Genomic DNA, 13941 nt, shown 5'->3' on the forward strand with positions numbered 1-13941 from the left:
GGGTCGTGGTGGTCGCCCGCGGGCCATGCGCTGGTTAGAATTTAAAAATGAGTTTCAAAGTGTCTCAGTCGACCAGGAGTGTCGCGGTTGACCGAGTCGGTCACTCGCTGAATGGTTTCTGACCAGTTTTCTATTTCACCTCGATAAATGGCCGATTGACCGGGGTGGTAGGGTCGGTCAACCGTCGATTGTAAAAATTGACTTTTCTAGTTATTTTTAGGGTTTCTTTTGCAATACTTTTGGGTTTTCTCTTGGACATTAAAAACATAAATTTGGGGGGTCCAAGAGAGTGTGCCTTGATAGAGAAAACATCAAGCTTGTGTGGGACCCGATCCCGTGAGGAGGGCACGACCTGCCTCTCTCTTGGTCTCTCGTACCCACGCGGATGGCGTGTGCTTTTGATTTATTATTGATGTAAATCATCTTTTCCGTGAAATTGGGATCATAAAAGAAATCCGAATTTCACGCAAAAGAAAATGACTAAAGTCGCCACCCAGGTAAGGGATCTAGTACCCATAAGTGACACTGCAGTGATCTGTGATCCCAGAAATCTAGATCTGTTACCTGATTACATGAATGGAAGGTATGATGGATTACCACCATATGTACCATTCTCGTCTGGTAATCCGATCTTCAGTTCCAAAGATTAACTCACTTAAATCTCTTTTAAAATGCCCATTTAAACTCCTTTGACGTGATTTACTGGACAGGCACCTTAAATGATCTAATTTCAATTTGGTTCCTGATGCATCTTTTGATTCTCTCAATTTAATTTGATTCAATCTATGTGAAAGTTCTCCTAAAGTCTAATTTTGGAGAAATCCTAAGTGATTTAATCAATTTAATATAGGGTTGTAAAATGATAAATAAATAAACAAAATAATCCTAAAACCCTACTGGAGTGTGTGTAGGGTCGACTTGAGCTTGGAATGCCATCCAAGTTATTAACGTACCCAAGCCTCACTGGGATCAAAGTTGATGTAGTTCGGTGGCCTAAACTAAGCTACATGCCTAACTCATCTAGGATACCGATCTAGACTGGACAGACTGTTTCAACAGTTTTAAGAGAAATTAATTAATTTAAGTTGATTATGTTTTATTATCCTAGGACTCAATCTAAGATGTTATATGATCCTATCTAAATGCAAGACACTCCCTAAACTTATGCAGGTGGGCCCTACATCCTAGGTTAACCTAGGCACGTCCTATAGGGAAAATGGGTTAACTAATGAAACCAAGGCCCGGTTGCTAACAATAGCAACCGCCCGTGATGAGGCTAGCCGGACTCCTAACTCTAGGACTCCGTAAGACCTAGAACTCGACGTGACATAAGTGTTCCTAAATTGGCTCTAAATGCTCCTACGAGGTGGAACCGTAATCCAACGGTTTCAGAATTGATCTGAGTTCGGGTTTGCCCAACCCAAATTATCAAGTTGGTAATTTCCATCTTTTTAAGGGTCCCTATCACCTAGAAATCAGGGTATTCTAAGGCTCTATGGGTATATTCACCTAGGCTAGGGTTTTGACCAATTTAGCAGGTTGTGAAGACTCTCGATGAGTTTTAACAATTTTTACTTCAGTAATTTGAGGATTATGATGTTTCTGGAATATTTTGATGTTCTGGAATTTTTCATGATTTTACGAATTTTAATTGATTTTAATAATTTTTACAAATTTAGACAATTTATTGGTGTTTCAAAGGAACTTATAGAAAAAATAAGCCAATTCGATCCAAATTAGTACTGAAATATGCTCATAATAGTACTAAATTTTTGTATAAATTTCACATATGTTTACTGGACTTTACTATTTTTAGTGTATTTATTTTCATTATGGCTGATTCAAATAAAAACCACTAAAAATATTAAATGGTGTAAAAAACTCCTGAAAAATTCATACATGATATTAATGGACGAATCCATCTTATTCCAGAATTTCAGCTTCCGAAGAGTTCGTTTGATAACAACTCCTTTACCCATGTAGAAAATAGTTGTTTTTCATTAAAAATTCTAAGAAAAATAATAAATAACTACTAAATTCTTTGAAAATTTTTCTATGCTCTTTAAATGTCAAAAATCTACTGGAAATAAAATTTCATCAAATTCTGAATTGATATAATATGTAAACAAATTTTAATTCACCAAATAATCCTTTTCGATGTATTTCTTTAATGAATTTTTAGACCATCAAGATGAAAATAATTTTATTGAAATTTTGAATTTCTAATGTTCTTTTGACTCAAATAAAACTCAGAAAATATAACCTTTGGAAAAATCTATAATTTTAAACTAGTTTCTTTGAAAACGACTCAAAAAATGAATTGAAACCCTATTTTCTTGAATATCCTTTTTTTTAAAATTTAGAACGGCTTTTCTTCCACTAAAATCAGCATTAATATGAATTGGTGAATCACATATAGTATTATATTCATGCAAAATAATATCTCATGATTTTTTCACAGGAAATCATAAAAAAGAAAAGAAAATAGATCCCTAATCATGCTACTAGTTCTTAACTTAAAAGAATTTGGGTACTAACCTTTGATCGCTAATTCAAGGTCTCTAAGGCTTTAATCTGAAATATCTGCTTTGATAAGCCTTTTGATACGTAATAAAGAAACCCGAATCGCCGAAGAGATGAACCGCTTCGAATAATAATCAAGAGAAGATGAAGGAGATATGTTTCTTTCACTTGAATTCAAAGAAATATGGCTAATTTCTCCACAAAAAGGGGTGGACGAATTTTTTTTGGAGAGAGAAAGGGCTGGACGTTTTTTTCAAGAAGGCCACAAAGGTTGGTTTAATCCATATTTGTAGAGAAAACTAGGGTAAAAAGCAAGAATAACAATTTTCCATGCGAGAGTTACCTTTTTTGCTTTATTTCTAATTCCCTTTATTGCCTTGCTTTTCCTTCTTGTTTCCTAATTATACATATTCCCATTATCAATAACAATTAGCTTGCTTGCTGACTAAGTCATGCCAATTGTATAGATAGAGAATATATACATTACTTTTTGGGTGTATATAGAGATTGAGATGAGAGAAAGAAAGTAACTTTCTATTCAGATGAGAGAAAGAAAGTAACTTTCTATTCTCATTACATTCTAATTTTGCTCTGTTTCTTTCTCTCTCTTTGTTTCTTTATTGTGTTGCATTTTTTTAAAGAAAGACTACAAATATCTTATACTAATTAGGCAAATTGCTATACTTTGAATTTCTAAATATTGTAGTTTCCAAAATAAAAAATGCAAGATATCATGGTGATTCCCGTCCAAAAAGCACCGCCCAACTTTAAAGCTCATTTTTTGACCTATTTAGCGTAAGAATTACAAAAAGTTATAACCTACAAAGTTGTATCCCTTTGAAAGATCTTTCCAACGCATATTTACACTTTAAATTTGGCTAATCACTTAAAGAGTTATTACAATTTTAGTAGGCTGAAATTCCCATCCAAATGACACTACTTGATCTTAAAGCTCGTTTTTGACTTATTTCGTGGAAGAATCACAAAAAGTTGTAAACTAGAAAGTTACAGCCCTTCTCGAGATGTTTCCAATAAGTATAGCTACAAATTTTTTTGACAAGTGGTTAAAAAGTTATGATCATTTTAGTGAGCTGAGTCTGTGTAGTCTTTCTTTATAAGTGAGGTAATTCATTTTATACATAAAAATAGTGGTCCCTCAACCATTGTAGTCGAATTAAAGAGATGAGAGCGGGCCTACACCAAGTGTTGGGAACATGGGTAGGTCCCACACACATGACCGAACCTCTCTCCCCATTGGAAAAATCATTTTTACCCAAAATGACCTCGTTTGATCAACACATATAAAAAAGTGTCCAAAATGCCCTCGAACTGGAGTACCCCCTTAAGGGTGAAGTTAAAAATGGAAAGTAGATGAGGAAAATTTTCAAAAATATAAAGTATTGAAATTCACTTGAGATGATGGATGATATCAAACAAGATCATTTGGAACTCCCTGGAAATACCCAAAATACCCTTAGGACACAAAATTTCCAAAAAAGATAGAAACCCTGAGAAATTCTAAAAATAGCAGGTTTTTCAAAATACTTGAAATCATTCATGATTTCTCAGACAAACTTTCGGGATAATCTAGGACACATCAAAAATGACCAAAATACCCCTAAGATGCAGAAAATGATAAAATCGGGGAAAACCCTGAGAAACTCTAAAAATAGTAAGTTTTACACTTGACTGGAAATACAAGATATCATCATCTGGAGACTAATGGAACCCTCTAGAGACCTTCGGGATTGCGAATCAACACCAAAATACTTAAAATGAGATGTAATTTACCCTAAAATGCGAGAATGCTTAACCTAATGCAAAAGACTGACTTGGGATTTAATAGACCAATCAAACCTTTTGCTTTTTAAAGCATAGCAAAATGGGGGTGTCTACAGAGTGTTAGAGATGCAACTTATAATCAGATTTTACATCTCTTGAGTCTTCTCTTTGAACTTGATCTTTAATGTGCTCCGTTCGATGCTTGACTTGGTTGAGATCTTCAAATCTTCACTCCATCTTGTAGGATCTTCCATCAAATGTCCTTTTGAGCTTGCTCCCATTAAGATTGAGTTGCTTTATGTAGTATCCACATGGATCTCTAAGTCATGCATTGTGTTGTGTCTTGTAATGTGCTAATATTTTCCTGTTTCAACACAACACTCAAGGCAATTTATTAGTCCTTAAAATCTAATCAATTTGTGTTTGTTAATCATCAAAACATGGGTGAAGGTATGAGGATCCCTTGGGAGAAACCTTGGGCTTACAATTTTCTACAGAAACATAAACTAGTATCTCATAGACTTGACTAATCTGAGGGTATTTCGAGTTTGTTTTCCGCTTGTGCATAGTGTCAACAAACATCAATTGATCATATTTATTGGGCTTCAATGTATCATGGAAGCAAACTCAAGGATCCACTTTGCACATCATTTATTCAAATTGGGGCGCGGGGGGGGGGGGGGCGCTATTTTCTTAAGGAAAACAATGTATATAATGCACCTTGAAGCATCTCATCTCCTTTTTCATCAACGATTCTTCAACATCTCCACCATAAAGTTTTTCCCAACAATGTCTTTAAGTCTTTTCTCTTTATACTAAAAAAATTATTAAGTCCTTGTCCACAATGCATTCGAACCAATAATTATTTGATCGTAATTTGCACATTACTCGAATTCGAGGAACATATATAAACATAAATTTCTTCGATCCCTTGCCTAAACTCAGGATCACTACAGACTAGATGTGCCAATGGTGATGAAAAATAAAACATAAAGATCAGAAATTATTCCAGATTGGTTATCCGACTGATAACCTTTGTGTGATCTACTTCTTGCCTTCTGAAGATAGATGCCCCCGAAGTTGAATCAGTGGCTTCCTTTGATTGCCACAAACAAGAGGAATGATGCACTTTTCTTCTTCTTCTAGTTCTAAACTAGAATAGGGATTATGGAGAATCTTGGATAACTAAGAGGAGTGAGAAAGTTTTCTTTAAAACTTAGAAGTTGAGAGAGGAGAGAAAATGTCCAGTCCTTTTCTCTTTCCCATCTTTCCATACATATATATATATAGAAAGAGAGAGATAGAGAGGGATGGGCTTCCAAGAATTCTTGGACGTCTCTCCCCTCCTTTTTCTCATATAACTTTTTATTTTATAAAATATATTAATTATTGTTAAAAGAGTTTTAAACAAATTCTCTTTACCTTTATCTCTTTTCAAACTTGCAAATAAGAAATTAGCTAACATAACAACCAATAGGAATCTAGAAACCCATTTATCTCTTAATTAATTAATCATATTGATTAACTAATGTTAGATTGCCATATAGTTTGGTAGAGAAGGAGATTGTGAAGAAGAAGAAGAAGTTAAGAGAGAGAATCATGAGTGTTGTCTCTCCCTCCACGATTTAATATATTTATATGATTATACATATAAAATGACAATAATGCCCCTATGTGTCTAATAGTCCCCCCTCAAGCTGGAATGCATATATCATACATTCCAAGCTTGTTACATGCGTCCTACAGGCCCTAACGCTTTGGTGAACACATCAGCAAGTTGATCTGTGGACCTAGTAAACATGGTGCAAATCTCTCCTCTTTGGATCTTCTGACGAATGAAGTGACAGCCAACTTCAATATGCTTGGTTTGCTCATGGAAAACTGGATTGTTGGCAATATAAATAGCTGACTGGTTATCACAATACAACCGTGATGGTCCCGAAGAAGGAAAACCAATCTCTGACATGAAGGAATACCAAATTAAACTCTCCAGTTGTATAGGACATAACTCTATACTCAGCTTCGACCCTAGATTTAGACACAATATCTTGCTTTTTACTTCTCCAGGACACCCTATTACCACCAACGAATGTACAGTAACCAGTCGTAGATCTCCTATCTGCTAGAGAGCCTAACCAATCTGCATAAGTGAATACTTCTATAGTCTCATTCCCATTATTCCTAAAGCATAAATGAAATCCCAAGTTCGGATGGCAACCTAAGAGGGAGGGTGAATTGGGTTCAAAAACTTTGCCAAAAATTTTGCTGAATTAAAACTTAATGGCAAATAAAACTATTAAGCACAAATGAAAACAAACCACAAATGCACAAAAGGGATAGAGAGAGAAATAAAGTGCACCCGAGATTTATAGTGGTTCAGTCACGACCAATGACCTACTCCACTCCACCAAGACTTCTTGATGATTTCACTATGGATTCCCTTAAAGGAGGGGAATCAACCCAATTATAAACATAGTGGCTCCACCTGGCAAAACTCGCCAACCCGGAGAAGGCTCCGCGTCTCCAACATTCGCTCTTAAGAAGGCTCCACACGTCTCCTTACATTCGCCCTATGGTGCGTCTCCACCACACTTGCCAAACAAATGATTGAATCAAGAAAGAAAAACAAATCCCTTCAAAGAGGGTTGCAACATATGTAGAAAGGATGTACAAATCAAGCTTAAGTCAAATTCTTGTTCAATGGATGTGAGAGGCAATAAATAGGATTTAATCACTCTTTAAGATGTTCCAAATAAGTGTTAGAGTGTCTTGGATCGCTTCGAATCAATTAGAAACACACACACACACACAAACATATATATATATATATATATATATATATATATATATAGAGAGAGAGAGAGAGAGAGAGAGAGAGAGAGACAAAAAACTAGCCATTCTATGGGCATTTTGGTAATACTTTCAAAGCCCCACAAATTAGCCATTTTAACTCCAATGGATAGAAATCTAGCCGTTGGCAGTTGAGTGGGGTCGAGCAGTTGGCTGGCCCATAGGGTCTGGTGGCTATGTATAAAAAAACCTCATATAGCCGAGCCAGTTGAATGGGGGATCTAGTCGGCTGGCCCAAACTTGGAGCAAAACTGTTTTTCAAACATGACTTTATTGGCAGTCGGCTAGAGGGCTCCAGTCGGCTGGCCCGAGATGAAAAACACATCTGGTTGAAAACAGATCAAATGGGTAGTTGGCTAGGGATGTTTAGTCGGCTGGCCCTGCCAATTTTGCACATTTTAAGGCCGAATGATATTCAATTTTGGGGTGTTGTCTCTAGGTCTTGTCCCACTAAGTTAATCATGTTTAGGGACTATTTTAACCTATGTTTAGTGCCTCAACAACATTAACAAGAATGAACAAATACATTTTAATTTGGACTTCAACTTGATCTTCACTTAATCTTCAAGACTTCAAGTCCACCATGCTTCTTGGATCTTCCTAGCTTTAGGGCACACCAAAATCATTCCAAGTTAGCTTCAATGCCTTGATTCAAGCTTCCTTGATTGCACACTAATGAGATCTACAACTTAGAACACCAAAAGCACATTAGTGATATATGTAAGCCCAAGGGTTCCCATGGGTTAATCATTCATCTTACCTTCTTGTTTTGATGATTAGCAAACTCAAATTGATTAGCATTTATGGATTAATGTGTTGCCTTGAGATGTTGTGTCATATACAGGAATTTCATGTCATAATTGCCATTACACAACTCAACTCAACACATGGCTTGTGGATACACTCACGTATGATCCAAGAGCTTGCACCTACATCGGAGTCATCACCATTTGGAGATGATCAAGTTAAGAAGCTCATGATAAGGATCCCTCAAGCAACCTAGCAAGTGTTAAGAAGAAGCTTGGAGTTGAACAAGCCATTGGTGACTCCTCATGCACCTCTTAACATGCAGTGAAGATTGGAGGAAGTCACAAGATCCATGACAACGTTCAAGATGTTCACTCAAGCCGAAGAAGTCCAAGGAGGTGGAAAGAGCAAAGACATTCCAAGAAAACTCAATGGTATACACTATTAGAGTGTATTTAGAGTCTTCTTGATTTTATGTTTAAATGCACTTTCAAAAGGTTTTCAAATGGCTTTCATACTTAACTTTTTATATCTTTGAAAACCATACACACACCCAAATATGTGTTTGAAAACCTAGGACTAAAGCCCAAAGACCATGGCCCAAAGCCCCTGAATTTTAAAGTTAAAAATGAAATTTTACTCAGGGCCGGTCGACAGGGCTATGCCGGGCGACCGCGGGATGCTACCTGGAATTCCAGGGCATCTCGAAATTTATGGGGTCGGTTGACCGGGGTGAGCCGGGCGACTGTGGATCTGTTTTCTGGAAATCCAGAAAACATCCAGGTCCGGTCGACCGCGATAGTGTTTTTGAGCTGAATTTTTATTCAAAGAGATTGCCCTCGCCGGGCCAGCGCCATAGGGCCGGTCGACCGCGCCGGTATGAAATTTGAAATTCAAATAGAGAGCCCGATAAGGGCGGGCGACCGTTGTGCCTCGGTCAACCGCCACGGCCTGGAAATAGAGCCGTTGGGGCTTGCGCAGGTTGACTTTTTTAACCCTGTATTTTACAGTTTTACCCCCAAACGGTCATATTTCCTTGTGGGCTATATATACACTATCTAAACCTTTCTAAACAACCTTTTGCAAGATCAAATCCTATCTTCTTGAACATAAACTTTTATATGAAAAGTTAAAACCTCTTTGAACTTGTATTTTTACATTCTTTCAAGAGGATCTTTATAGGCTTTACATTTGTATCCATTCCTTGGAGAGATCATGAGCTATACAAAGTTTGTAATACGCCTATTAAGAGGCAAAGAGAGTTCTTCACTTTATTTCTTCATTTTATTCTTAAGGGTCTCCGATTTGGTCCGTTAAAAAAGGTAAATCATTTGTAAGAGGAAGGGTTCCTCGTAAGGCTTCATGAAGAAAGGGTTGGTGCCCTTTGGACTTCGAAGGAGAAGTTGTATGTACGGCTTAGTGATTCGCCATTGAAGAATCCCATCTTAGTGGAGCATCCAAGGATGAATACTTGGAAGAGTGGAGTAGGTCTTGTGATAGACCGAACCACTATTAAAATCGTGTGTTCCTTGTGATTGCTTATCTTCTCCTTCTTCTCTTGCACATTGGTGAATGGTAATCTCTACCCTTTACTTGTTGTATCTGATTTTTATTAAACAAGGGTTAGAGTATATGAATCTAAAGTAACTTCTAAATCCTAGCTTTCAATATCTTTATTATTTGAACAAGGGTTAGACCATATTTGCTTAATTAGAAATTTAAGTTTATTAATCCACCTAATTAAGACAAGAATTTTTAATTAGCCAATCTACCCCCCTCTTGGGTTGTTACACATGTATTTCATTTGGTATCAGAGCATAGGCTCTTAAAGAGATTTTTTAACTTAAAAAAAAAATCTACAAAAAAAATCTACAAGAGATAAAGATCCATGACAATCCAAATGGATTTTGAGTGGAACAAATTATTATAGACACCCCATTTTGACGGTGCCCTAAACCATCCAATTTTGTGTAAAACCCCATCAAATGATTGAATTATGGTCCTCAAATTTCACCCTAAGCTAGGTTAAGCTGCCACCAAGGTCCCTGCTAAATTTCAGCCCAATCCGAGCAAAATTACAGAATAAGAAGAGCGAAATAAGGAGCGCAGTCTTATCTAAGCTTCACCCCAAAATTCCATGTATTTGAAAGGAAATTCAGGTTAATCTAAAACTCTAGGTGCCCATGACCACATTTTTGAAAATCTTAGAATCTTAGGAATCTCCCTGCAAAATTTCAGAAAATTCCGCCAAGAAATTGCACTAAAAGACAGAGTAAGTTGGTGCAGTTATCAAGTATTAGGGGGGTGAATTAGTCTGTTGAAATCACACATTTGTGCAGATATTAAATGGGGTGCCGATATCAACTATCAAAAATTCTTATAAATACCTGTTAATCCTTATTAAAAAAATAAAAATAAAAATTCGCAGAGGAGAGAAACAGAGAGCGAGAGAGTTTTTTCCCAAATCCACTAACCCCGAGCAGATCCGATCATCTTCTCCAGCGAGGAGCGATTTTTTCGGCCGTTTCTTATATAGATCCAAGATCCGAGGTCTGCAAGGGAGAGAGCTCATTTTACAGATCTGAAAAACACACACACAGAGAGAGAGAGAGAGATTTCCGGTCATCTTCTCCGGTGGTTTTTCTCTGCTCCGGCCATCAATTTCCGGTGGATCTTTTCTTCTCCGATTAGCCTCTCCTTTAGGTGTGTTTAACATAGATCTTCACTCTTTTGTTGCTGTGGATCTTAGAAACCCTAAGCTTCTTATTCGTTTTTTTAACCCTAACATTTTACTTCATCTTCTCTAGTAAACCCTACCGGATTCCGATCACTTTTGCAGAGTTCCTTCACCTTTTTCTCTGATTCATTGATAGCTTTAGATTTATTTTCCTTTAAACCCTAGATCTAAAACTATTTCTCTTTCTAAACCTTAGATCAACATCTGTTAACCTTGTTTTCTTAGCCGTTCAATTTATCTTTCCTTTATTGTCAAAAATCTTAGATCTGTATTGTTTTGATTATCTGAAACTTGATCCCATTGATTTTGGTAAGATCTGCCGGAATCCAGCCATCTAATAGCAGATTTGATCACGCTGTAGCTATTTTTTTTTTTTTATAAAGTAAGATCCAATTGATTCAGTTGAAGAAAAAATGAAGAAGAATTGAATTGTTTCAATTGGAGATTTTGCTTTGATCTGACCATCTTCACCAAATTTCCTTGTTAATGGCTGTAATTCTTAAAATTCTATTGTGATTTGGCCTCTGCAACTAATATCGCCAATGATTCTGCATACATTTGGAGTTTTGGTGGAAGAAAAATCAGAATAGAAGGTTTACAGGGAAGAGATTAGTGGAAAGAGCATTAAGAGAAGAGGAGTCGTTGGAGGTATTGACCATGGAGCAACAGGTGAAGTAAAGAAAATAGATGTTTCCCGTATACGCAAGAGGCTTGATGGAGGCTGTATAGTAATAATGCAGATTTGCTAAATCGAAAGCGAGCTAAGCAAAGTGAAGTAGCTGCCAACTATGTTAAGGCTGTTGGTGAAGAGGATATTGTTTATCCAGGATATCTCGATAGGAATGTGACTAGCATTCTTCATCTGAATGGGAAAGGTTTCAATGAAAGGTACAATACAACATTTCAAAATGGTTTTGGTTTTGATAATGGGAATGGGCTGTGGTCTGGTGAGCAGGGATTTACTATTGGAGGTGAGGAACGACGTAGCAGATTAAATGGTTACCTTTCAGAATTGGCTGCTGCGGCTTTCGTTTGCAGAGGTGGTGTTCAAAGAGTTCATTTAGTAGATGGTACTCTTCATGGATCTTTATTATTGGAGTTATTTACAAGAGATGGAGTTGGGACAATGGTGGCTAGTGATGTTTATGAAGGAACACAGATGGCTAGGGTTACAGATATCCCTGGAATAAGACAACTTATACGTCCATTAGAAGAATCTGGTGCATTGATTCGAAGAACCAATGAAGAGCTGCTCGAAGCCGTTGATTCCTTTATCGTTGTGGAGAGAGAAGGTTCAATCATTGCATGCGCCGCTCTTTTCCTTTTCTTTGAGGACAGGTGTGGAGAGGTTACTTCTATTGCTGTGTCCCCTGAATGCCGTGGACATGGACAAGGAGACAAACTTATAGACTACATTGAGAAGAAGGCATCATCCCTTGGAATGGAAAATCTTTTTCTGCTTACAACAAGGGCTGCAGACTGGCGCTGTCCATCTCACTGTTAGAAAATACCATGTCTGATTTTATATGCTATTAAAGTGGGTGGTGAATCAAGAGCGGAGCTGAGCGTCATGATCTACTATCCAAAAGAGGCTTACATAGACAGATCTGGATCTTTTGAACAATGAAACAGAGTTACAAACTCTTTCCAAGGGGTTTTCAATCAATGTCACCAGATCTGGTGATATCTTGGTGTTGAGCGAAATTCCAATCATCTTTCCAGACATGTATTACGGTGAATTGCTCGTCGTTCATGGCCTTCTCCAGGTACTAACAGCACAGGTATATCTAAACCAGTCTAATGATTCTTTCTCTGGTATTCATGGATATGACAAGGATAAGTTCTTGGATTATGCTGAATTAGGACATTAATTGTCTTGATCTGTAAGTTCTTTGCCGTTTTTCTGTTTGAGGTTAGATCTATGGCCTCCTTTGTCTTGATTCTTGATAAATTGAAGAATATTGTCACAGTAAATGTACAAAGATTCAATTTCAATTTTTTTCAAAGGGCGATGAAGGCGCTAGCCCAAGCCCATCCTTAGGGGGACTCACCATATCATGGTAGTACCCTCTTTCTTCTTCTTCTTCCCTCTTTAGGTAGAGAATTGCTTAGACGTTTAAACACTAGTAGTCCTTTCTTTACAAAGGGCGATGAAGGCGCTAGCCCAAGCCCATCATTAGGGGACTTGCTCAGTCCAAGTAGCACTCCCCTCTTTACTTAATAGACTTGTCCAGTCTTTTAAGTGTGTATCCCTTGTATATTAGAAACCCATTCATTGCACGGGCAATGAAGGAGATATCTGGAGTCCCTCTCTTTTTGGAGACTTGCTTAGTCTCATTGACACCTCTCCTTGTCTCCCTTCTTATTTTTTTTAGACTTACTCAGTGTTTAGAAACCCTTATAATTTGTCCTCTCATTGCAAGGGCAATGAAGGAGTTATCCAGAGCTTACCCTTTTAGAGAGACATGCTTTGTCTCGTAGGAAAGCTTACCTTCAGGGAGACAGGCTATGTCTCATGCAGAGAATGTTGTATCCTTTAGAGACAAGCTTTGTCTCCTTAGTGAGTCCATTCCTAGGAGATATGCCATGTCTCATTAGCACCTCTCTTAGAGTCATTTGTTTGAGAGTCAGTCCTTTAGCATAGGAGTCAGTCCTTAGCCAGAGAGTCAGTCTTTCAGAAGTTTGTCCTATCATCATAGGGGTTAGATTTCTTTCCAACCTCTCATCAAATCATGTGATTTTTATCCACTCTTGCAAGGTATATGATGCTGTCCAACCCTTGTAGAGTCGTGATTCTGTCTTTTTCCTCCGCAAAGCATAGGATGCTGTCCAACCTTTGCAGGATATCAGGAGTCTGTCCTCCCCTTATGATGATAGGATTTTGTCCTCTTGAGTCGAAAATAACAAAAACACTTGAAAAACTGAAAATCTCAAAAGTATTGAGTCTTTAAGAGTAGTTAGGAAAATTTATTCCGAACTACGTTGGCTTGATCCCTTCCCACAGGGTACGTAGTGCAGCTTGGGATCCACATCCCAAGTCCAACCAAACCTTTAAAAATAAACATTTCAAACCTTCAAAAAAATACAAAAATTCTTCAAAACCTTTTCAAAAAGATCTTCCCCTAGAGTTAGGAGTCTGTCTTAGCTGTTTGGGGTGTTTTAGAGTTAGGAGTCTGTCGTGATTTGTATTGATATGGTGTGTCCTGTCGTGTGAGTGTCCCTAGAGTTAGGAGGCCTCAAGTCGATCGGTTAGACATTTAGTCGAATTGATGGCTAGACTAGGAAGCATATAGTCAACCCAT

General features: G+C 37.4%; 1 pseudogene; it reads left to right on the top strand.

The window, feature by feature from the left end:
- Positions 1–476: 476 nt before the first annotated feature.
- LOC143878945 (putative amino-acid acetyltransferase NAGS1, chloroplastic pseudogene) lies at positions 477–12510 on the top strand (annotated as a pseudogene).
- The last annotated feature ends 1431 nt before the right edge of the window (positions 12511–13941 follow it).

Source organism: Tasmannia lanceolata, unplaced genomic scaffold (assembly GCF_043159265.1).
Source record: "Tasmannia lanceolata isolate RefF3 unplaced genomic scaffold, GAP_Taslan_0.1 ptg000006l, whole genome shotgun sequence".
Lineage (NCBI taxonomy): Eukaryota > Viridiplantae > Streptophyta > Magnoliopsida > Canellales > Winteraceae > Tasmannia > Tasmannia lanceolata.